The sequence below is a fragment of the Hippopotamus amphibius genome, chromosome 2 (assembly GCF_030028045.1).
Source record: "Hippopotamus amphibius kiboko isolate mHipAmp2 chromosome 2, mHipAmp2.hap2, whole genome shotgun sequence".
NCBI classification, from domain to species: domain Eukaryota; kingdom Metazoa; phylum Chordata; class Mammalia; order Artiodactyla; family Hippopotamidae; genus Hippopotamus; species Hippopotamus amphibius.
Window position 1 is genome coordinate 210,045,088 of NC_080187.1, and position 25,647 is coordinate 210,070,734.

Below are 25,647 nucleotides of genomic sequence, written 5' to 3' on the forward strand. Positions count from 1 at the left end.
TTTGGAAATGGGAGATTATCCTGGATTGTCTGGATGGGCCCAGCAATGACGAGGACCCTTGTAAGAGGGAAACAGGAGGCTCAGACAGAGAAAAGATGTAAGGATGGAAACAAAGGCCAGAGAGGAAAGAAGACGCTGTGCTGCTGGGTTCGAAGGTGGAGGAAGGGACCACGAGCAGATGATCTCTGGAAGCTGGAAAAGGTGAGGGGATGGATTCTCCCATACCCCCAGCCTTGAGGAGGAATGAGGCCCTGCCGACATTCTTTAGACGTCCAATCCCCTGAGCTGTAAGACAATACATTTGATTTGTTTTAAGCCATTGTTTGTGGAAATTTGTTACAGCAGCAAAACAAAACCAATACAGGCCCCGCCCCCTCCCTGCAGTCCCTGTGAGACCATGGTTTGAACTACCTCTGGAAGCAAGGAATGACAACATGTATTTGAAATGAAACAGTAAAAGACAAAGAAAACGTATTTGAAACACATAAAGTTGACCAAGAACTGATTAATTTATGAAGAGTTTGATAAGAAAAAGACCCCAAAGCAGATTTCTCAATGAGCAAAGAATAGGATGAACACTCTGTGTTCAGGAAAAGAAAGGTGGATGGCTTTGTGCGGAAATGGAAAGATTCTCCGATGTGTTCTTGGGTGAAAAAGAATAAGCTGTAGGAGTATCAGACGACCCCATTTGTGTAAAAAAAAAACTAAGTCATACACATCAGATTACACATGTTCTTTTTTATGGAAGGAATCCCAAAAAAATGTTAGAAAGTTTGCCTTTAGGAGAGGAATAGAGGGGACTGACATTTAATTTTTAAAATTTCCTGCTGTTTGAATTTTCTAAGTTTAGGTTTTCCAGTTTTATGGAGATATAATTGACATATAACATTGTATTAGTTTTAGGTGCATAATATGATTTGATACATGTATATATTATAAAATGATGAAATAAGAATAGTTAATAATTTTTTTATGTCAACAAAGGTTAATTTGACCAAAGAGATTATAACTTATTTTTGGTTTGCTTCTTGGTGTCTCTTTGTATTTAAAAAAAAAAAAGTTCAACCAGAAAAATAAAAGGTAGACCACATAGGGAGAAATCTGGCAGCAAATCTATTATGGTATACATGTATTATATTCTTGCAAACAAGAAGCACTGGGCTGTTCTATAAGGTTTGCTGCTCAGGCTTCTCCTTGGGGGACGAGAAAAAGTGTGATAAATCCCCAGGACATAGGTTACCAAGGCCCTCAGATCTAAATATGATTGTGTTGTCAGCCTGGTGCCTCTAGGGCTGTGGGGGAAATAAATTTGCATTCAGGTCCCAGTGTGGCCACTCCCTAATCATTCAACCTCTGGGCAAGTCAGGGGACTTCTCTGGCCCTTTGTCTCTTCCTCTGGCCCTTTGTCTCTTCATCTGTAAAATCAGGATGATGAGGATGTTCGTTTTCAGGGTTACTATGAGGTTAAATAGGATGTTTGGGGGGAAAAAAAGATAATGTTTGGGAGAACCCAGCGCAGCGACCAGCCCAGGCAGGAACCCAACAAAACCAAGTTTTCTTCTCCTCCTTTACCTTTCTTTCTAAGCCTGTCGAGGGCTGAAGGAGGCCTTGTTTAACAGGAGAGAGGTAAGAGGAAGTCTTTGCCTGTAAAAGTAGAGCAACCTCATCGAGAAAACCAAGTCATGAAGCCACATACCTATTTCCACATTTGTGTGTCTGCTACCAGCTTGCTGTCTCTGCCAAGTCACAGAAGGTTAATAGACTTTGTGAGTTCTTTAGAGCCAAGCAGGCACTTTTTGCCTTCTCCCTGACACAAATTTAATGTTGCCACAGTAGCTGAAATCCTAGGTGTCGTTGGCCCACATGCCCACCGCCCGTGACCAGGGTGGGGCAGAAATAAGCACAGTTTATTCCCAGGGCCCCTGTGGTGATGTGCTAGTTTTCTGGTGAATTCGAACAAGAAATGGAGCAATTCAACTTATAGCTGCTGTAGGTGGTAACTGGGACCGACTGCCCTGAGCTGAAGGGAAAAGCTGAATTCTTGGAATCCCAGAATCTGGAGATTTGAAGGGTCTTTAGGAATCCTCTTCTAGAGTGGCCACCTGCCACCTGAAGCATCTCTGCAGTGCTCTGCCCTTGGGGGGCAGCCCTCCCCGTGATGCGCGTGGGGGGTGGGCGTGGGGTCAAACGCTGGGGGCCACGCAGGTGGTGGGTCAGAGTCATCTCCTGTTTCCCAGGCCTACAGAGGTTGACTCTTTTTCCAAAGAAGAATTGCCTTACTTTTTCTATCATTCACCCATTTATTTGTTCTGTCCACACCTTTTGGTGGAAGTCTCTAAGCACCACGTGCTGTGCTGGGCTCTGGTCAGTGCAGCAGTGACCATGACAGTCACCAGGTGTCACATGAAAAAAAAAATACACAAACTAAGAGTTGAGAGTTATGGTTTTGTTTGTTTGTTTTGTTGTTGATCTTTTTTTTTTATTGACTTACAGTTGATTTACAATGTTGTACCAATCTCTGCTGTACAGTAAAGTGACTCAGTTATAGACATATGTACATTCTTTTTTTATATTCTTTTCCCTTATGGTTTATCCCAGGATATTGAATATAGTTCCCTGTGCTGTACAGTAGGACCTTGTTGTTTATCCATCCTAAATGTAATAATTTGCATCTACCAACCCCAGACTCCCAGTTCATCCCTCTCCCTCCCCCGTTTTCCCTCGGCAATCAGAGAGTTATGTTTTATTCAGTGGACAAAACTGAGGACTTAAGTCCCAGACACAGCATCTCAGATAACTGGGGGACTTCTCCGAAGATGCAAGGGGGAAGCCAGGATACATAGGAGTTTTTGCAACAGAAACAAGGTAGTTGGAACATCAAAAAATTACTGTTAATTAAGGAAAACCAGGTATCTCAACTTAAGGAATTTCATGCTTTTCTGTGTATGGGAAGGTGCGGGAGTCTTGGCTCACCGACATCATTCCTTTGCTAGGCACCTCAGCTCTCTGGGGCCAGTATCCTGTGCTTTCTCATCCTGAGTCTCCTCAGGGTGCACCCCCCGGGGCAGCTGTAATGTGATGGCTTGACGGTTGCAACATCCTTTGTTTACTGATATGGCAGACTATTTTTCATTCACAAAAGGGATGGAGGGAGCAGTGAGGAGGTCCTGCAGCACGGGGGAGGGAGCCTTGGCTAAAATAGAGACCAGTAGTCACCCAGGACTTCCTGAGCACCTAACATGAGCAGGGCAGTAGGGCTAGAAAGAAGGAGATGGAGTCCAGAGAGATTTATGGCCTGGGGCTTGATTAAATTTGGGGCGTGAGGGAGGGAAGGAGTCAGGGATGATCCAGCCCAGTGGTGATGGTGAGAACACAAACAAGAAGCAGGCTGGCGGCCGCGGGGTTGGGAGGAGTGAGAATGAGTTGGGTGATAGACATGTGGGCTTCTGGGCCACCTCCAAGTGGACAGGCCCAGCAGCTGCTGGACCTATGGTTTCATGGCACAGCAGTGATACCTGGACTGGCCATGGGGGTTCAGGAGTCATCAATAAAAAGAGACAGCTCGGGAGAGAGAAGACCTAAGACAGCACTGTGACAGCATCCTATACTCAAAGGATGGGAGCCCCAGAGTCTGAAAGGAGGGGGCATGGACAGTAAGGAGGACACACAGAAGAGGTGATGTCATGGTGGCCCCGCATCCATACCCCACTTCTTGAGGGCAGTTTCCCTTGGGAAGTCACCCTTCTTCCTTTGTCTTTCATGTGGTTTGAGTGATTTGTGGGGGTCCTTAGGCAACTGTGTATCCCAGCCCCCAATCACCACCTTGATTGGTCTAGGGATGGTGTATAAGCCCTCAGTGCCAACAGGAAGCAAGGAGGCATGGGGGAAAGAGGAATTCTTCTACCAGAAGAGAGACTCCCCCTTGGCTTGGAAAGAGTAGTGTAAGGATGTGAAGTCAGGCCCTAATGCAGGCACTTAAAATTGTAAGGGGAAAGCCTGGAGCTGCTGGAGGTGCTCTAAGTGAGGCCTGAATTGAAGCCTAAATTGTAGGCGGCAGGACAGAGAGAGACCAGGTCTTAGATGATATTGTTTGAGCCACTAGATCAAGCTTCACCTGAAGCTAGCCTACTTCTAGGCTTTTCAGTTATGCAAGTCAACAACTTCCCTTTACTGTTTAAGTTAGTTTGAGCAGAGTTTTGTTTGTTTTGCTGCTTGCAATACAGAGTCCTAATTAATGCACAAGGTGAGGAATAGATCTCCTTGGGTCAATGGGTGGAGCACAGGATTGGAGGGGAGGTGTCAGGATTTCAGAAATTTTGACACGTCTGTGTCCCTGAATCACCATCACCTACAGAGCCCCGCCGGTGGGTTGTGTACTCTGCAGTCCCTTTATAGGATTTTCCCCTCTCTTCTGCTGTATCATCTCCGTGACAGTACAATTAACGTGATTCTAAAGTTGCTTACTCACTAAAAATGAGGTGTTGTTGGAAGATAGGTTAGACTCCTCTTCTTTTTATGTGGCCTGCCCAGATACTGAAGTGCCGTTCTCACCAACCAGGGTCAAGGGCGTGTAACGGCACGTCCTTGAGTCTCTCCCCACTCAGGTCTATGCTCCACACTGTGGCCAAGTGGGCTCTCTAAAATACACATCCCTGCCCCTACACTTCCAGCAGTACCACCCACGGCCTGCTGGAAGATATGGCAAACCCCTTAGCGTGGCACATGTGGTCACATACATAGTCTAGAGCGGTCCCGAACCTTTTTGGCACCAGGAATCGGTTTGGTGGAAGACACTCTTTCCACCGGCTGGGGTGGGGGGGTTCGGGGGGAAGGGATGGTTCAGGCAGTAACGCGAGCCGTGGGGAGTGACGCTGAGCGGCAGATGAGGCTTTGCTTGCTCGCCCCGCCGCTCACCTCCTGCTGTGCGGCCCTGTTCCTAACAGGCGGTGGACTGGTACCAGTCTGAAGTCCGGGGTTTGGGGACTCCTGGTCTAGATGGTAGGTCCCTCTCCTGCTTTGGCGACCTTCACGTGAGCCCAGCACTGCACCCACTGTTTGTCATCACCCTGGACGTGCCATGCCCTTCCACGCCTCTGCGCCTGCATGCCCCTTCTCCCTCTGCCTGGAGAGAGGACAGTAGTTCATGTTGGGCGCTTTCCGTGGACCAGGCACTGCATGAAACGCTGCACACGGATCGTCTCTTTGAAGCCTCACAACTTCCCGGTTGGTAGTATTATTATCACACCCCCTGCGCTCTCAGAGTGTCACCCCTGTCTCCACGACTCAGACATGGGGGACGATGCTGGAAAAGCAGACACGGATTCTGGATTGAGGTCAACCCTGGAGTCAGGGAACGGGTGGAGGATCAATGAGGAAGGTTAGACAAAATGTACGACTGTCCAGAGGCCAGGAAAGAGTTTGAACGTGAAGTGGGGAGAACCAGGTGAGGAGCTGAGGGTGGTCTTGAGTGTGGGAAACTCCATCTCAGTGGACACTGGGGCTCCTTCCTCCTCAAGCAAGGGTCTCAGGGAACCTAGAGAATCTGCACTGGTCAGACTAGGTCCTCTGGTCTATGTTCTACCCTGGAAGGCACAGGTAACGGCTGTGCCCGGATTTCTTAGACCCCGAAGACTGGAATTTCTAGGATGTCTCTGCCAGGCGTGTGTGTGTGTGTGTGTGTGTGTGTGTGTAGGGAACTATTTGCATCTTTGCGAGGGTTGGGAGCCTGTGACATAAGTAGGGTCCCTGATGGCCACTCCCGTCCAAGGTCCCCCAGGGCATGGTCCCCACCTCCCAAACCTCCCCCTTTTCTAGTCGGAAGAAGCTCCCCAATTCTCTACTCCAGCTGCTTCCATCTCACCCCCTCCAAGCCCTCCCTCTCTCAGACAATGCAGCATAATTCCTCTGAAAACGTGTTTTCACAAAACAAAAACCAGGAAGGGGAGGGGTGTCTTCTGGGTGCTTGGCAACAGCAGCCTGCAGCTCAGGCTCACCCAGCAACACAAAGGCCTCTGGGAATAGAACTCGCCAACGCTGGGCCCCCTCCCATGCTGGGGGCAGCGTCTGCCACAGGAGGAGCAAGTGCACGTGGACATCTCCAGCATCCCTTCTGTTCCTGATTGTGTAGTCACTTGATTAATGACCATCTCCTGTGTTCACCACTTGAGCCTAACCTGCATGAAGGCAGGACTTTTGTGTCTGTTTTTTTTGCTTTGGTCCTAGCACAGGGCCTGGCACAGAGTAGGTGCTCAGTAAGTGTGGAAGAAAGGAAGGGAGGGAGGGAGGAAGGTGATGATGTAGAGCCTGAGGGAGTTGTGGGCAGAATAAATGGAATAGTGCCTGTGATTTCACCTCCCCCCCACCCCGCCCCCACTCAGAGCCCCTCTGCTTCAGTGTCTGTGCTCCCTCACCTGGAAGGGAGAGTGTGGGCTCCTGCTTGTGGAAGACCTTGGACAGCTGCCCTCTCTGGCTCCCCGAATGAGAAGTGATGTGGCTTAGGGGGAAAGCACATGGGGGAGTCAAGCAGAGCTGGGTGTGAATACCAGCTTAGTGACCTTGGGCAGGTTAACCAGTCTCATTGGCAAACTAAAGCTACTTACTGTATTAAATGAGCTGCTAGCATATATGTGCCTGACTCTTGCTAGAGGCTCAAGAAATGGAGTTATGATTATTTACATGGAATTTTGAACTTCATTCATTTAACTCATTCTAATGAGCACCTACAGGCCCTCCTCTTACAGCGCTTACTTTTGGAAAGTTCCACGTCTTTTACTTTCTGCTGGGCAAATATAGGGTACTCACTTGGCTAAGGGCCAGGGATGTGGGGATGAAGAAGATGGAGTCCTGTCCACTGAAGGGATCACATCTCCCCCCAAGACATTCTGGCCCCTGGTTTTTCCTTCTCCTCTCCTTCTCCAGTGCCCCCTGAGCTCAGTATATTGTCTCTCTGGGAAGAAAAAGGTGCTTCAGTCTCCTCCAGGCCCCTGCCAGGTGCCCTGAGCTTGGGAGCTCCTGCTGTCCTCCCACATATCCTCACTCAGAGGCAGACAGGCTCACCATTTTTTGTTGTTATTTGTTTGTTTTGTTTGTTTGTTTGTTTGGCTGCTCGCAGCCTGAGGGATCTTAGTTCCCAGACCAGGGATTGAACTGGTGCCCCCTGCAATGGAAGTGCGGAGTCTTAACCACTGGACCACCAGGGAATTCCCTTTTTCATTTGTTTGGTTTTTGTTTTTTGATGCTCACCACTTATTGGTGCCCAGAAGGAGGAGGGAGAGGTCAGACTCTTCCCTGTGGTTCCTCTCCCCTGCTGTGAAAACTCCAGATCTTTGCTCCTGGCTCCTCTCTGGGTCCCCTCTTCTGTATTTCAGTTTCTCCCAGCTGAGAGAAGGCTGGGACGAGGAAGGGAAATGCAGCTTCACTGAGGAGGCCTCTTTCTGGAAGGGCTTCCCAAGCCCGGAGAGGAGAAAGCAGTTTGGTACCATGTAGGTATTGGTGATGCTGGGCCTCACCCCTCCTTACCACCTTCCTCCCCACCCCGTATCCCCACCCCTCCTTTGGGGATATTTGCATCTCAAAAAAGGAACATGGGTAGCTGACAAAAGACTTGTATACAGAATATATAAAGAGCTCCTACAAATCAATAAGGCAAAAACCCCAGTAAATACACAGGTAGAAAACTTAGAGTAGCCACTTCACGAAGGAGGGTCTCCAAATGGTTATACGCCACCTCATTAGCCATTAGGGGAATTCCAATGAGAACTGCACTCAAATGGCTAAAATTAAGAAGGAGGAGTGTCAAGTGTGGATAAGGATGTGGAGCAGCTGGAACTCCCCTACACTGCTGCTTGGAAGGGCACCCTGGTACAAGCCCTTTGGAAAATAGTTCAGAAGTGCCACCAAAAATGGACGTATTCATAGTTACCCCAGAAATCCTGAGCCTAGGTAAGTACCTAACAGAAATTTGTTTAAAAAGCACCAAAAGTCATGCGTAAGAATGCTGATTGTAGAGCTATTTGTAATAGTCGCAAACTTAAAACTGCCTAAAGTACCCTCAGCAGTGAATGGATACATTAAATACAGTCATTTAGATGGTGGACATGTGTGGAGCAGTGAGAATGGATGAGCTCCTTTTACCTGCAACAACATGCGTGAATCTCGCAACCACAATGTTGCGTGAAAGAAGCCAGACACGTAAGAGTATGTACTACATGATTCCGTTAATTTAAAGTTCAAAAACAAGCAAGTGTACGTCTGTGGTGTCAGAAGTCAGGACCGCGGTTCCCTGTGGGAAGGAGTGGAGCACAGAGGGAGTCTGGGGTGCTGGGAAAACTCTGTTTCCTAATCTGGGCGACAGTTATAAGCGATGTTTGCTTTGCAAAGATTTGAGTTGTACATACTTCATCGAGTTTTGCACCTTTCTGCCAAAGAGTTTACTTGAAAAAGACGTGGCAGTGGGGGAAGAGAAGTAAGGAAAGGCAACATTCTGCCCAAAGAGGTGAGCCGCGGGCTCTGCGATGGAGTTGCGTGGTGACGGTGAGCAGACCAAGACCCTTGAGATCCACACCAGCGGGAGGAAGTGAAGGAAGGCGATGGAGCAGAGGGAGAGGTCGGGCTGAGGTTCAGCCCACGACAGCCTCAGCTGACCCCTCAGAGAAGCCCTAGAGCTTTGGTCCACCCCTCAGCGTTGTCTTGACTTGGGCCGCAATGGCCAGATCTTGATACTTCGTCAGTCGCTGGATGTGGGCCGCTGGGGGAAGGGAGGGATCTTGGGCAGGGCTTCCCTCTGCAGCTGAGGCTCTCCTGGAGGGGCTGACCGCTGCGCCTGCCACAACCCTCCCAGCGGGTCCCTCATTGAAGGGGCAGCTGGGCGGCCTCCACAGGCAGCCTGCTACCTGGGTAGAAAAGATCTTTTGGCCTAGAAAGATTTTTTGAGGCTCTTCAGCTCCAGCACTCCCAGTTTGGTTGGAATTCTTCCAGCGGTGCTTCTCACTCACAGGACCTGCCTGGCACTGCGGCCCGAAGCAGGCTCCCCACACAGGCCCCGAGGCCTAGAGACACGGCAGGGTCTTTGTGGTTTCCTCTCTCACACCTCATCAAAATCCTCTTCTTGGCCTAGATGCCCTCACCCTGGACTCACTTGGTGAAATTCAGCTGTCCTTTAAGACTCAGGAGTCACCTCTTCCAGGAAGCTCTTCAGGATCCCACCCCTCTAGGAAGAGTGGGCTCTTGCCCTTCTGAACCCCTCCAAGCATCCTGCCTTTTGTAAACCTCTGATGTGGAGGAAGCCACCTGAGATGGGGAGACAGACGCCTTATTGATGGCTGTACAACGAGGACAGTAGTTCTGATGGCAGCCATCGGCCAGTTCCTCTGACGGGCCTGGCACTGCACTGTGCACTCACACAGCTGGATTTACTTCATGCAAACGGCCCTGTGAGGGAAGAGTAGCTGCCCTGTAAAACAGAGGCATCCGTGCCTGCAGTCACATAATCACTAAATTCAGAGGTAGTGCAGAGATGGGAGTCAGTTTGAAGCCTGGGAGTCCTCTGGAAATGGTGGTTAGGGAAGGAGAAGGGAAGGGAGGAGGAGGAGAGAAGAGGGGCGAGAGGAAGGGAGGGAGGGAAGGAGGGCAGGAAGGAAAGGAGGGGGGTGTCCTCCGTCCATGCTCCTGGGGGCAGGCCTGCGGGCTGCCTGTTTCCCCGAGCTGTGGCGTTGCCAACCGCTTCCGCGAGCCCTTCCCAGAACCCGCTCAGCCCCTGGGATCCTGGCCTGGGGGAAATGCAGTTGTCAAATCAAAGCCTGTGAGTGGGGGAGTCCTCTGGGCCAGGGCTAGAGCAGGAGCGGGGTGAGTTCACAGCTTTAATCCTGATGTTTACTTTCTCTCTGTCCATCCCCAGTGGCTCCCTTTGAAGAACTGCCCCGGGGTTTGTGTTGCGGCATCACACAGGGATGGAAGCAGCAGTTCGCGTGGGCCGTGGGAGGCTCTAAAGCAGCTTAAGTGCCTGGGGCGCCTGGCAGGCAGGATCCTGCGCTGAGCCCACAGCACAACAAGGGGCGAGGGGAGGGGCTCACAGCCGGGCTGGGAGCAGCAGACAGACACACAGACCACAGGCACAGACACACAGACACGGTCGTGCCGGCGTGCCTGAGCGCACACAGCTGCTCACAACACGGGGGCACACACGGCCCCCAAAGTACATCCTCACCGCATGCTGACACACAGGCATGCATGTGCGTGACATACATGTCGACAGACACACACCTGCACACACAGTCACTACAGAGACACACCCAGAGACTGCTGGCAAGGAACGTCATTTTGTCCTTAGGCTCCTGCCAGTGAGTCTCCTGATTCCTTCTCTAAAGTGTCTCTCCTGATTGTCCGTCTTCCCCACCCTGCCACAGCTCTAGTCCCTTTCACCCCATCCTGGCTGGATCCCTGTCCCTATTCTGGTCCAGCCTTCAGTCCATCCTTACACACAAGAGCAGGGGTGAGCTGGGTTTCAGGCAAATCTGACCACATTCAGAGGCCTCCCCTTTCCTACCAGATGTAATTCAAATCATTTGGCATCTCATATAAGGCCCCTGGCTCGGAGTCCCAGGCACTGAGAGCTCCAGATGGGGAGCTCCAGGGAGACGCTGCCCCTGCTGGCTCACCACGTGAAATCCTCAACTCCACCCCCACCCTCTCCCTTGTGAAACCATCACACAGCCATCCTTCAAGGCCCAGTCCGGCCACAATCCCCTCACTTCACCCTGACATTCAAGGCATTGCCGTTGTCCCATCCCATTGTTTTCCCTGTGCTTTCTCTAGCCCTCACTAGGACCACTGTCACCTGTGTACACACGAGCTGCTCCCACTGGAGGCCAAGCTTATCCAGTAGACAGACCAAGACATATGGGTACTCAACCAACTCCCAGGAGGGAGTGAATAAATGAATTGGTCTGTACGATGGTCAGATTGCGCGAGGTGATCTTTCCTGGCTGGGGACTCCTCCCTCGGGCATGCACTGTAACTTCTCTGAGCTCAGCCTCCACAGGGGATGAAAGGACCCATGAACCCTCGGGGCCAAGTTGACAGTACAGCATCAGAGATGTGTGCAAAGAATTTTGCAGAGTGGCTAATACGTGGTGGGTGCTCCACAAACGATAGCTGCGGTTGCTGTTTTTAATTTCTATTTTTATTTTCACTGATGTCCTTCCACTAATGTTTTCTGATTTTCCATCCCTCTCACTGCCTACCCAGTTTGGTGCTGGGCTCCCAGAAGTGACTCACTGAAGGTTCATTGTTGGATTGACTGACTCGATGGCTTCTGAAGGCTTGTTTCCAGTCTGAGAATTCAGAGCTGAGGGATGCTCTTCCTCTGTGCCAGCCTCCCCTGAGCCCGGAAGCCGAGAGCTGTACCAAATATGTTCCTCTGCCTGTCTTCCCAAGCTGCACAGATGCTCTGTTCGCAGTTCTGTGAATCGAGCTGAGTCGGGACCTGGCGGGAGAGGAATAGCTGCTCCAAAAGGCAGAGTCACTGCAGCTAGCCCCTCAGTAGCTGTGGGCACCCCCAGGATGCTGCACAAGTGGCTGGGGTTCCCATAGCAACCTCTGTGGGGACCTGCTGTCCCTACTTCACCACAGGTCCTCCTGGATTTGTGTGAGAGGTTAGGAAGAGGATGGGAGGGATGAGGGCTGGACTGCAAGGAAGGTGATATCACTTTGCCATGCAGACATGTCAAGTCATTTAATCCTCACAATAGCCCTTAGAGGAACATTCTATTATTGTCCTCATTTTAGTGACAAGGAACTTGAGGTCCAAGTTCACCCACCAACAAACAAGAGAACTGGTCTGCAGTTGTATCAGCGTGTACTGATGTGTTCAGCATGGGTCAGCATGAGTCAGGATCTCTGGCTGCAAGCAACAGAAACTTTTGTAAACAGGAAAGAATGTATGGAGGGACTATGGTGCGGTGCCAGAAACAAGGGAAAGTGAGACACGTGATTGGAAAGAACAGGAAGCAGGGCAGCTTCAAGGGTCTGGGTGGCAGGAATGAACAATCATTTTATCAGAATGAATAAACTTCTGTTTGTAAATCTTTTCGTCTCTCCATTTAGGACTCAGGTTCAGAAAGGGCTGGGTCCAGTGCCCCTGTTGGCTGGGAGAGGGCAGAGGCTGTGATTGACAGGCCTACAAAGCCCATATCCAGTGGCGTAGGGAGAAGGGCCCCCCAAAAACTTGGGATGCTGTTTCCCGAAGAAAAGGGAATGCATACCAGGCAGGCAAAAACCCAAATCACCTGACTACCATGCCACGCTGGGGCACAGGATGCTATCCACCCTGTTCACTGACCTTTCACACCCAACACACACACACACACACACACACCCCCCCCACACCACACACACACTCCTCTTCTCTTTAGCTTTTACCCTTGGGTGTTAGAAAGAGCTGTAGTAACCTTCTAACATTCTATATGATTTCCTTATAATGTTTTTATGTTTGTATTTTTTTTTAAATTAATTAATTTATTTATTTATGGCTGTGTCAGGTATTGTGGCACATGGAATCTTTCATTGCAGCATGCAGTCTTCTCTCTATTGTGGTGTGCAAGCTCCAGAGCGCACAGGATCAGTAGTTGTGGTACATGGGCTCTCTAGTTGTGGCACACAGGCTTAGTTGCCCCATGGTATGTGGGATCCTAGTTTCCCAACCAAGGATCAAACCCACGTCCTCTGCATTGGAAGCCCAGAGTCTTAACCACTATACTGCCAGGGAAGTCCCCTATGTTTGTTGTTTCTTGCCTGCCTCCCCTGTCCCTTCTAGAATAAAGATCCAGGAAAGAGACTTCCCTGGTGCTGCAGTGGTTGAGAATCTGCCTACTAACACAGGGGACACAGGTTCAATCCCTAGTCCGGGAAGATCCCACATGCTGCGGAGCAACTAAGCCCATGTGCCACAACTACTGAAGCCCAAGTGCTGCAACTACTGAAGCCGGCATGCTTAGAGCCCTTGCTCCGCAACAAGAGAAGCTACCGTGATAAGAAGCCCACGCACCACAGTGAAGAGTAGCCCCCACTTGCCACGAGAAAGCCTGTGTGCAGCAACAAAGACCCAATGCAGCCAAATAATAAGTAAATAAATAATAAATAAATAATAAATAAATAATAAATAAATAAATAATCTTAAAGGAAAAAAAGATCCAGGAGCACAGCAGTTTTCTCCTATTTGCTCACTGCTGTGTCCCCAATGCCTAAAAGAGTGCCTGGCACATAGTAGGTGCTCAATAAATGCTGAACGAGTACAGAAGTACCAAGCACTCCAGTAGGCACTTGGGGTGCAGTAGTGAACTGAAAGCTGGATCCTGACCTCACGGAGCTTTAGTCTAGTAACAGAAACAGCAAGGTAAATACATAGCCAAAGCATAAAACTAAAATAATGAAAAATTGTAATATATGCTTTGAAGAAAACAAATGAGTGTTAAAAAAAAAAGGTGGAAAATTACTTAAGATATGGCTGTCATGGAAGGACAGAAAGCCTCTCTCAAGCAACATTTAAACAGAGACCTGAAGGGGCTGATGGTGAAAAGTGTGAAGACAAATTCTCCCAATCAAGAAAGAGCACATGCAAAAGCCCTGAGGCTAGAAAGAATTTGGTACGTTTGGGGAACTAGAATGATAAGACCAGTGTGGCTGAAGCTTAGTAAGCAAGGGCTGGGGGGATACAGTTTGATGCTGGGGAATGTGCCAGGCACCAGGCCACCTGGGGCCTCGTAGGACATGACATAGAGTTTAGATTGCATTCTGGGTAATCAGTGCCTGACCCCATTTATGATTCAAACTGATTCCCCTGGCTGCCAGGTGAAGAGCTCACTAAACTGGGGAGCAACGGACCAGTCAGTAGGCGATGTGGTAGCCCAGACTGGGGCTGAACACAGGTGGCCAAGGACAGAGGATGGTGGGACACCTTTAGGCCACCTCTCAGTTAAATCAGGGGCTACAGTCAGGCTAGATGTCATCCTCTGGGGCCCATGAAGTCACCCCCCACCCGCAGTTCACTCCCAGTCTGTGGGTGATGGATGGTTCCCCTGACAATCTCTGGGCCCTGTGCCTAAGTGACGGGTGACGGATGGGGTTGGAACTGAGCGTCCTGAGCCATGTGGCCAACGCACTGCTCCGAGGAGGACTTTGGAGCCAGGAGTTAATTTAAAGAAAGGAGTGGGGGAGCTCAATAATGCTTCCTCCGCTTCTCAATTAGTGGAGAGGGCTGTAGGGAGCTGGCGTTTTCAAGATCCCCTTAATCATCTTCTGTCTACCCGGCAGTGTGCAGGAGTGTGGCAGGGATAATTGCACCTACCCATTAACAAATGCAATTAAGGCTCTGGGGCCTCTAGCACCCCCTTCTCCAATTAAACCGCAGGGGAGCGGCCCATGGGGGTGGCCTTTGAGATGAATCACTTGAAGCTGAAAACTTGGAGCCTGGAAGTCTGGACAGAGGTGATTCGAGTCGATAAAATCATGATGGGGAAGGAGAGACCCTTGTCCAATCCCAGCCTGGTCCCGCTTCAGGCCCTTGCTGCAGCTGAATGGATAGACTTTAGAACAAATTAGAAGTTCTGCTTTACCCACAGGAGAGTCAATATTTGGAACCCACTGACCACCACCTCCAGCCAGCTGCTGCTTCTTTTGCCAAAGACACACCCACAGAGTGTTTAGATTCTGGTGAATTCCTGGATAATTAATTTTGTGAGAAACTAGGCTGTCTGGTGGGTTGGTAGCCCCGGGGCGTGGGGTGCTGGGAGGGCATGCTGCTATCCTGTGAAGGGGATGGGGGTGGAGGGAAGGGAAGGGAAGGGAACTTTCTTTCCCCGGCATCTCCAATATGTCAGGCCTTGTGGTCCTATAGGCCATCTCCTTTAATCCAAATCCCACAGCCCCAGAGGAAGGCCATGTTCTCTCTGTTACAGAAGATGGAACAGAAACTTGGGGAGTTCAAAGGCTTTGTCTAAGATCACAGAACTCGTAGGTGGTGGAGCTAGGATTTGAACCCTGGCCTGTCTGGTGTCCAAGTCTTTGCTCCCTCCAGAATGCCAGGCCTCTCTGAAATCTCCACCTCCAAGATAGTGCCCTTCCGTCCCTTCATGCCCCCTGGGGTGGACTCAGGGGGACATTTCGGATGTTCTTCCCAACTCTCTTCCCCTCCCCCTCCCCCTGGTGACTGGCTGAGCCTCTGCGGTTCCTGACAGGCCGAGGTAGGACTTGACAGCTGGTGAGTCCTGAGGTGCTGGCCACCGTGCTCATCTCAAGCAGAAAAAAAAAAAGGAAACGGAAAAAAAAGACTCCCCCCCACCTGAACTGCCTCTCCCTAGTCTCTTTATGCGTCTCACCAATCACAACTGCTCTGAATCTTGATACATGTGCCGACCCTCACTTTCATGTAGCGTCTCCACTGAAGCTCCCGGCCGGAGGGTGTCATTGCAAGGCTCCACATTTGAGTTTGCACAGAGGAGGCTCTGCCCTGCCTGACCGTCCAGGTGCACGGATCCCCCCTGCAGGGACCCAGACAAAGGCCAGGAGGGGACAGCCTGCCTCCGCCCAGGGACAAGGCTGCCCCAGGCGAGTGCTGCCGTAGCTCTGCTTCTGCCCGAGGGAGCTCAGGGGGCGAGTAATATATTTCCTAATCCCCAATTCCCCATCTTATTTCCCTGGGAACTTTGCTTTAGTTTCTGCTTTGCTTTGGATTTTCTCTGTGGCTGCGGTGAGGAGCTGGGTCTAGAGAGCAACCAGAGTCACTGCGCTGAAACAGTCACTAGGCTGTGTCAACAGGGGAGCCACCTGCCAGTCACCCTTCCTTCGAGGCCTCGTGAATAACACCAAGACACCTGCTGCTTGTTGGGCCTAGAGTCTTCCCAAGCTTAGGACTCTCCCAGGTCTGCCTCATTCACTCCTGACTCCCTGGAAGATCTGATAAAGCGGGGACAGAAAGGGGTAGGGGCGCCCTGCGGCAGCCGGGCCCAGGCGAGAAGCCCCCGGCCCGCTTCAGCAGCGACCGCGCATGCGCCGACTGCCAGAGGCGGGGCTTCTGCAGCCCCCTCCACCCCTAGGACGTGGCTGCGGGTTTAGAACAGCAACCCAGTCCTCTCTCCTCCCCTCCCTTTCCTTCCCATTTACCAAATGTCCACCGTGAGTCCGGCCGAGTTCCAGGAGCTGAGGACCAAGTGATGAATTAGCCAGTTCTTTGTCCTGTTGGAGGGACACCCAGGTAAACAACATGTAGTAAGAAGTAGAGTGTAAGAGTTTTCCAGAAGAGAGAGCGGGGGGGGGGGGGGGGGGGGTGCGTTGAGGAGGTAGCCTCCCTCTGGGAGCGGAGGATAATTGATTCCACTGGGGGAGGCTGGCGTTTGCATTCAGGCTTGCAGGCTGACTAGGGCAGGGTAGCACAGGTTTTCCAGGAAGAGGGAAAGCCTGAGCCAAGGCAAGAAAGGCACAAAAGATATGGCCTGTTGCTGCCATATGAATCCTGCTGCCTCCAAGGCCCCGGAATCATCAGGGTTTCACAGAGCCAGCCCCAACGTGGAGGAATGATCGGGCTTCCCAGAACGGAAACCTCTCCACCAGGTGGGAGCTCTGAAGGGCGCGGAGGCTGTGCCCGCTCCTCCTCTCTTCTCCATAAATTGGAGTGGGGGTGGGGAGGCCACAGACACGTGCTCTGGGGCCAGACTCCAGATTCAGGGAGAGCCCTCAGTCCACACATCTTGGGGAGGAATGGTCTGGCCAAGATTTCTCTAAGCCAGAGTGAGCACACCCATGTGTGTGCAAACACACACACACACACACGCAGTGCTGCGCGGGCCTGGCTCCCTGGATCCTCTCACTGCTCACCCTCCTCCCCTTTCATGAGCAGATTCCCCTTCACACCAAGTTGAGCATCACCAATCGCCCGGATGCCAAACAGATGGCGGGAAAGAGCGCTTGTTCTGAGGGGGGATGGGAGGCAAGGTCACTGCTGACAGTGAGGGCTGGGCTGCAGGGCAGTGCAAAGAAAACCGATGGCTTCCCCATCGTCCTGGTGGCCCAGTCGGGGCCCTCCTGCCCTGCCACCTGTGTTCAGCTGCGAAGCAGAATCCACAAGGTTTAGTCTCCCCACACCCACCTTCACTGTTCCCTTCTCTTTCCTCTTTTCGCTTTCTTAAATTTAAACCTTCTACATGCTTCCTTCTTCCCTCTACACTGTCTTCTCTTTCCTTTGCGGGTGGTGGGGGAGGGTGGGGATGGGGAGTGGCAAGAAGGCTCAGGGAGTGAGAAAGAAAAAACCCAGCAGTGCTGACATTCAGAAGCTGGCCTGACCCTCACAGCTAAGCTGGGGTATGCTCCTGTGAGGTAGCAACGATTTCACAGAACACCAACCTCAGACAGGCGTACTCGGAGACCAAGATAAAATGAGATGAAGCAAGGCCACTTCATAATTTTGTCTGAGACAGAAACAAGGTTACTCTGCCACCCACCGAATACTCCAAGATGAATGACCGACTACTACTTCTTTACCAATTTCAATCTTCTTCGTTCTGGTCTCGCCTCCACGTAGATGCGATTTCCTGAAATAGTCACGGAAGTGCCCCACTTTCTGAAGCCGTCCGATCTAGAGCAACCCTCATTCCTGAGACCCTCCGCCAAGTCACCTCATCAAAGCTGAGATTCCCAACAGGGATGTTCTCCCTCTCCACAATGAGGAACGAACTCAGCTGGTTTAACTATGGATGTCTTCCTGGTGGTCTTTGGCTGAAGGGCATCGACAGAATTGGAGGTTCCACCAAGATTCAGGTGAGACCTTCACTCAATGCAGTGACAGTGCACACATCTTTCGGGGTGGGAGTGGGGGGCTCCAGGTCCTGGTATTTTTTAAACCTCCCCAGGTGATTATAATGTGTGTCCTGGATTTTGAGCAGCTGGGTGGCAAGTCACTTCAGTGGGGTCAGAAAAGCAATGTCTGTAAAGCACTGAGCTCAGGCCCTGCACTTGGTACTCAGTTCCTATGAGCTTCACGTGTCTGCTTGTGTGCCGCATTCATTTTGTTGTCCCTCTCAATAAACGGCTGTCGAATGAACATTGGTGCTGCTGATGGGAGGCTGCGCATCGTGTCAAATGTAGTGCATCTCAGAGCGTGGCACTGTTTGTCTCCCCAGACTATCCCTCCCTCCATCTCAGGATTCTCCCAGCCACCAAGGTTGGAGGCTCTGACTCATCCCAGTGCTCTGTCCTTCCCCCTGCAGGATCCTGTGACCCCCGCTTCCTTCCTGATGCTGAGACCCCACAGTGGCTTGGCGCTTTCAGCCTTCCCTCTGCAGTTCATAATCTTCAAGATTGCTCTCTCTAGAACTTGGCCTGACCATGACACACCCCCAGCTCAGACACCCTCCTTGGATCTTCACCACCTCCTAATGAAGTTCAAACCCTTATCTTGACTTTCAAGGCCTTCCAGAATCCAGCCCCACCTCACACACATATCATACTGAAATGAAGTGTTCTACTCCTTAACCCCGCAGACATCCTTCATGTCTTCAGATCATACTTCGCTTGTGCTGATCCAGCTGTCTGGAATGCCCTTCCCACCATTTTTTCCTAAATAAATCCTACTTATCATTCAAATTCCAGCTTAAATGCTACTTCCTCCATCCCTGATTACCTCCACCAAATAGGACCACTGCCCCTTGATCATCTCTTAAGACTATCCTCCTTTTTAAACTCACTGTGACCTTTTATCATACACTGGACTGAATTGTGCATCTTTAATCTCCTCCCTCTATGTGTGACAGGAGGCATTCCAGACCAGGGGCTAAGTAAGAACCCAAGTTTTGCTCTCAAGAAACCCTGAAATTACAATTCTTTTTCCTCCTCCTACTAGTCCAGTGAACTTGGGCAAGTTTTTTTAACTTCTCTGAGCCTCAGTTTCTTCACGTGTATAGGAGTGGGGATCATCTCATAGAGCTATGGTGAGGATGAAATGAGATAATCACACATGTGATTAGAATGCCTCACACACAACCTAGCAGAAACAACAGTTATTATCATTGTAATAACTTTTTATTACTAGGTTGGAATCTCCCAGAGCAGTGCTCACACAGATCACCTGGGCTTCTTGTTAAAATCCAAGTATGATTCAGGAGGTCTGGGGTGGGCCTGAGAATCTGTATCTCTAACAAGCTCCCAGATGGTGCTGAGGCTGATGGTGCAAGGACTGCACTTGGAATAGGAAAGTCCTAGAGGGCAGGGCTTGTGTCTTGGATAGCAGTCTCTCTCTTGCAGAATCTGGCATGGTTTCCTGCACAGAGCAGGGGCCTCATCGTTTTTTAAAATGAATGTATCCTCATGGTGGTGGTAGGAATGATACTGCACATATAGCCTTCCTTACTCAGAAGATTACACACACATCCAGCCCACCCCAGCGATTCTAACCTTGCCTAGGACTGAGATTTCCCAGGGGCCCAACTGCTGTGTTTCAGAAATCAGTGCTCTCAGATGAAACGGCTGTGCGCTAACCTTACAGCCCTGATTAATTCCCTCCCTTTGTTTGCCTCATTATCGTGATTAGGTTCTGCCCGTAGCATAGCAACGGCTAATTGTAGGCTGGTTGCAGAGTGCATAATTCCCGCTATTAAAATTTTATCGAGGCTTAATTGTGCTCCTTTTTGCAGCAGCGAAGCTTCAAAGTTTCAGAAAAGAGGGGATGTGGTTAGTGGGAGCTGATGATTTTTTAATCTTAGCAAGCTCTGTAAAGCCCTGCTCTGCAATAGCATTGACCTTGAGATGGTTTCCCGTGGCCAGAAAGAAGCCCATCATTTATTTATTAACCCTCCAGAAGGTCTGCAAACAATCCCCTGTGGCCAGGCAGAAAGCATATTATGGGTCAAATGCCATTACAGAAAACCCCAAAGGGCAGGCCGACCGAATTGTTTGGCCGTGAGGGCGTTTGGGCTGGAGAGCAGCCCTTTGCTTGCGGAAGTGGTGTGGTGTGTCACTCCGCAGATGCCACGCTGCCGCTCAGCGGCTTTCCAGAACCAGCGGCGGAATCGAGAGGCTTTGAAAGCAGTTTTCCAGAAATTCAAGTGCCAAACTGCCCCAGCCTGTGTGCAGTGGGAGGTGGAAAGAGGTGACCCCATTAGCAGGTACTTTCTACAAAGGGTTTTCAAACCCACGTTGATCACCAGCCTTACCGGGAGCTCCTTAGAGCTGCACACTGCCCAGCTCCAGCCAAGACTTACTGCTTGGGAACGGGGAGGCGGGCTGGAAATCACTCCTCAGGTAGTGCCCGTGCTGAGTCACTTTGGAAATCACTTACCTGCAGCCACAAGATACTTTGTAAAAAAGGCAGCAAGACTAGCTGCCACTTGTGTGTGTGTGTGTGTGTGTGTGTGTTGGGGGGTCGGGGGGGGGGGAGGCTAGGGGTTGGGTCCACTTACCTACTTAACTCAAATTGGAACCATAAAGCCTAATGGTGTGGGTTGGCTGTAAGCCAGTGGTTCTCCAACTACAGCGTGCATCAGAACTACCTGGGAAGGCTTGTTGAAACACAGATTGCTGGGCCCTACATCCTAGAGCATGTGGTCCGTTAGGTCCGGGGTGGGTCCAAGACTTTGCATTTTTAACAAGCTTACCAGTGATGCTGGTGATGCTGCTCTAAGGGCCACACTTTGAGAACCACTGCCCTCAATGATTCTCCACATTTGGACCAAATGTGTCTCTTGAAAAGCACTCAGTTGTGTTTCTTGGTCCTCACGTTATAGAGTGTTGCTTTACATGATGACTCTATGCTGTGTCTTGGACATTTATCTATAACCCAGAAACAGTGGTATTTGTAATCAAACTTTGGCCTGAGGCATTATGAAGGAGCAGTTGGATCCAGGGTGCTGGATTTACACATGTGGACTCCAGATGAATCCACAGTCTTACCATTATTAAGGCAAGCAAAGCTGTTAAAAGGAGGTGAGATTTTTGGCACTGCTTAAATGGAAGGCAAGGAATTATTCGATGAGCTGACTTCAAGCTGGGAAGGGCTTTAGATAGGGTGCAATAATGGGATTATGGTGAATGAGTGGAAAATAACAATGTGCACATTTTACAGAGAGGAGATAAATGGGGTGGGTGGTAATGGTAAAAAAGAGAAAATTCAGAGTAGGTTTAAAGCAGGGGTTGCAACTCAAAAACCTTCAGAGGCTAGACAGATAACAGAAAGGAGTGAGGCAGACAAGTCAGATTAGAACCTGTGATTCTGATTTGACTAAGAACATGGAGAGGGACATAGTGAACTGGAAAGACCTGGTCCTTCTAGAAGCGAAGCCTCAACTCTGCTCTTGCCTGTTGTTGCTGGAAAAGAATGTAGGCCCAGGAGTGATTTGCTCTTGTGAATTTCAAGAGGAGCTGGGAATCTGAATTCTAATATGAAATTTCCCAACTTTTAAAAAACTGAGCCCCAGTCAAAACCCGCCTTGGGCTATCCATTTATAACGCTAGTTTAAAGAGTTCAGATCCTACTTCCTAGATCCTAATTCGTTGGAATGCTTCTGCAGGAAGCTGGCGCATATTTTTGCTTTTTTAGGGTGATGGTTAGCTATAAGGAGAGGAAAAGGAAAAGAGTAAGAAGGAGAAGAAAGATGAAAATCAGGGAAAACATTGTAAAAAGAAGGAATCTACTATTAGAAGTGGCCTGGAGGTTTATATAGTCCCATCCTCTACATAAAGAATACATCACTCCTACAACATCGCTGGTGTGGTAGACTGTTACTTCGGTGGCCCTTGTGGCGTCCTCTTCCACAGTGACTGTGAGCTTGGCCAATGGGGCGTTAGCAAGCATGATGCCAGCAAAGGCTTGAGAGGTCCTTGCACGCTGGAATGCTCATTCTTGGGGTCCAGCTGCCATGTAAAGGTTAGCCATGTGGAAAGTCTGTATATAGAGAAAAAGAGGTCCCCACCTTTCAGCCGTCCCTGCCAAGGTGCCAAGCATGTGCATGAAGCCATCTTGGACTGTCTGACTGCAATCGCTTGAGACCCCAAGAGAGACCAACAGAAAAGTCATCCTGCTGAGCCCTAGTCAACCCCGCATTGTGAGAAATTATAACACAGTGGTTGTTCTAAGCCACTAAATTTTGGAGTAAAGATCTTCCTTGACTTGTGATGGATTAAGCATCTGATAAACCCATCATAAGTTGAGAATATCAAAAGTTGAAAATGTGTTTTCCATATATCTAACCTACAAACATCATAGCTTAACGTAGCCTACCTTAAAATTGCTCCGAACACTCACATTAGCCAACAGTTGGGCAAAATCCTTTAACGCAAAGCCTATTTTATAACAGAGTTCACTATCTCATGTAGTTTGTTGAATACTGCACCGAAAGGGAAAAACAGAATGGTGGTGTGGGTACAGAATGGTTGTAAGTGTATTGGTTGTTTCTCCTCGGGATCTCGGGGCTGACTGGGAGCTGTCATTCACTGTCACTGCCCAGCTTCACCAGAGAGTATCACTAGCCCTGAAAATGATCAGAATTCAAAATTCTAATTAGGTTTCTACTGAATGCACATTGCTCTCTCACCATGGTGAAGTTGTAAGTCGAACCGTCATAAGTCAGGGACCATCCGTACTTTGTTATTCAGTGAAAATTAATGGTGACACCTGGGGGGTAGTTGGCCTATGAATCAGATGATCCTGTGGTAGAATAAAATATAAATATTTGGTCTTTGTCCCTGGTTCCTAGCATAGAACTCCTAAAGCCCTTGGAATCTCCTGAATGGTAATGTCTTTTGTATGCAAATGAGATGAGTAGGGTCTCAACAGAGCTTCAGGATGGGGGCTGGTCACCCGAAAGACTGAGGCATGATTAGAAGGTTGGAACTTGAAACCCTAACCCACCCAGCCTCCAAGGAAGGAAGAGGGGCTGGAGATTGAGTTTAATCACCAGTGGCCAATAATTTAGTCAGTTGTGTCTACACACATACCCATACCTAACCCTATGCATCTCTTCCACTTGGCTGTTCCTGAGTTCTATCTTTTATAATAAACCAGTAAAGTGTTTTCCTGAGTTCTGTGAGCTGTTCTAGCAAATCATCAAATCTGAGGAGGGGGTCGTGAGAACCCCTAATTTATAATTGGTTGGTCAGAAGTACAGGTGGCCCAGGACTCATGATTGGCATCTGAAGTGGGTTCAGTTGTGTGGGACTGAGTCCTTAACTTGCAGGGTCTGATGCTGACTCCAGGTAGGTAGTGTCAGACTTGAATTGTTGGACACCCAGTTGAGGATTTGAGAACTGTAGAGATTCTGTTTGGCTGGAAGTAACAGAACATCTGATAAACAGTGGCCTAAACAAGTAGGAGATTTATCATGCTCATGTCAGGGGAAGTAAACTTTTTTTTTTTTTTTTTTTTGTGGCTGCATTGGGTCTTTGTTGCTGCTCATGGGCTTTCTCTAGTTGTGGCGAGCAGGGGCTGCTCTTCCTTGCAGTGAGTGGGCTTCTCAATGCGGTGGCTTCTCTTCTTGTGGAGCACGGTCTCTAGGCACACGGGCTTCAGTAGTTGCAGCACATGGGCTCAGTAGTTGTGGCATGTGGGCCCTAGAGTGTGAGGGCTTTAGTAGTTGTGGTGTGTGGGCTCAGTAGTTGTGGTGCATGGGCTCAGTTTCTCCTCGGCATGTGGGATCCTCCTGGACCAGGGATCGAACCTGTGTCCCTTGTATTGGCAGGCAGATTCTTAACCACTGCGCCACCAAGGAAATCCCCAGGAGAAGTAAACTTTTAATCATTGGTCAAAACCAGCTGCACCAAGGGGACTAGGGTACTTCAATTAACTGGGTGCATCACATCCCCAACAAAATGGGGGTTTTGACTGGTAGGAAGGAAGGAGGAATGGGTATATATTTCCCAGTGTCAGCCACAGCCAGCTTCTGCTAGAAAAAGAAACAAATGTATTTCACGATTTTTCCTCTGTCTGCCAAATGTAGCCATTAAACCATGAGCCCAGCAGCGCATACACCCAGCACACATCTATCCCGTGCTCCAAAGATGAGGTCTCTGTCTCAATTCAATGGCTCAGCATTTCGTATTTGTCTGCCTGTGTTTTGTTTGGGGAGTGGCAAATTAAGCTTCGAGACCAGTTTGTCTTTGCCAGCAATTTATTTAACACGGGTCCACTGTGGGAATTATAATAATTTCACAAGCCTGTAGCATCCAGGATAATGTCTCTTAATGAGGCAACAAAGAAATAACACATTCCAAACAAATGATAGATTAATCACACTGTTGTTCCAGGCAAGGGGAGATGACAGAAATAAAGTCCAAATTCAGTTTGAAGTGTACCTTTTCTATGAGCTGTGGCTTCTAGGGAGAGCTGGCTTTGTCAACTGAGAGCTGACATCCAGCTACCAGCGCAAAAATAAAAGTCCCTTGCTGCTAGAGCACATTACCAGGGAACGAAGGCAGGCTAGGCTGCTCCAAGGGTTGTTACTCCAGGGATTGTGGCAGGACTTGCACCCCTGCCTACGAGGAGCACCTCCCTGAGGCAGGAGCGGATGTCCCTTCGCTTCCTGAGACTGCCACACGCTTTAACACCTCTCCTGACCAAGAGTAGCCTGGCCACGCAGGGGCGAGTGTCTAAAGATCTTTGGAGAGCTAGATCAGCAAATGGTGGCTTCTTTGCCCAGACCTAAACTTTCCAATACAACTCTCGCTGTTTATATTCTACATGTCCCCTTGCCAGAGCTGCTTCTCCACTTGTTCTTACTGATAAGCCCCCAGCAGGGCCCCTCAGCAGCTGAGCTACTAAGTGCTTTATCAGCTGACCACAGGTGAGATGATGACATCCTGATACAGCGTACTTCATTCTTATATATCAAAACCACTTTACTTCTAAAACCAACTCTTTTTTTGTCCTTGTCATAAATAGGTAGATTAAAATAATTTCACAAGTCATAAACAAGTGGATTGGAAATTATATCAAACCAATACAGAGCAGGCTGGTTCCAGGTTAGTTTCATAAGAAGCTGATTTAAAAAAAAAAACAACTTTTTGGCACCGTGAGGCATGTGGGATCTTAGTTCCCCAACCAGGGATCAAACCCACACCCCCTGCAGTAGAAGCTCAGAGTCTTAACCACTGGACCACCAGGGAAGTCCCAAAGCTGATTGATCTTGAACTTGATTCAGTCCATTGATAACATCGCTACTAGTAAAAGATCTCAGGGCAATCAACTTTAGATTTGAAGCAGTGGCGATGAGCAGACATTTTCAAATGGGCATACCTTCTGCAAACCTTAGCTGACTTTCAGGATGTTTGGCACAAAAGAAGAGGCCGTAGAAGGGGCTAAAAATAAAGTCTGTAGTTCACAAAGTTAGCCTGTGGCCATTTCAGGAGTTAGGAGTGCCTTGGTGGGAGTAGAAGGAAAGCGATAAGAGAAAATGAGATTGAATCTCACTCATTTTCTTTCTTTTCAGCAACTTCTTAGAGGGAGGAAATGGAGATGAATAAGGCATAAAATCACAGAACTTAGGCTTGGTGATGCTGCTAGAAATAAATTATCTGGGACTTTCCTGGTGGTCCAGTGGAAAAGAATCTGCCTTGCAATGCAGGGGACACGGGTTCAATCCCTGATCAAGGAAACTAAGATCTCATGCCCCGGCG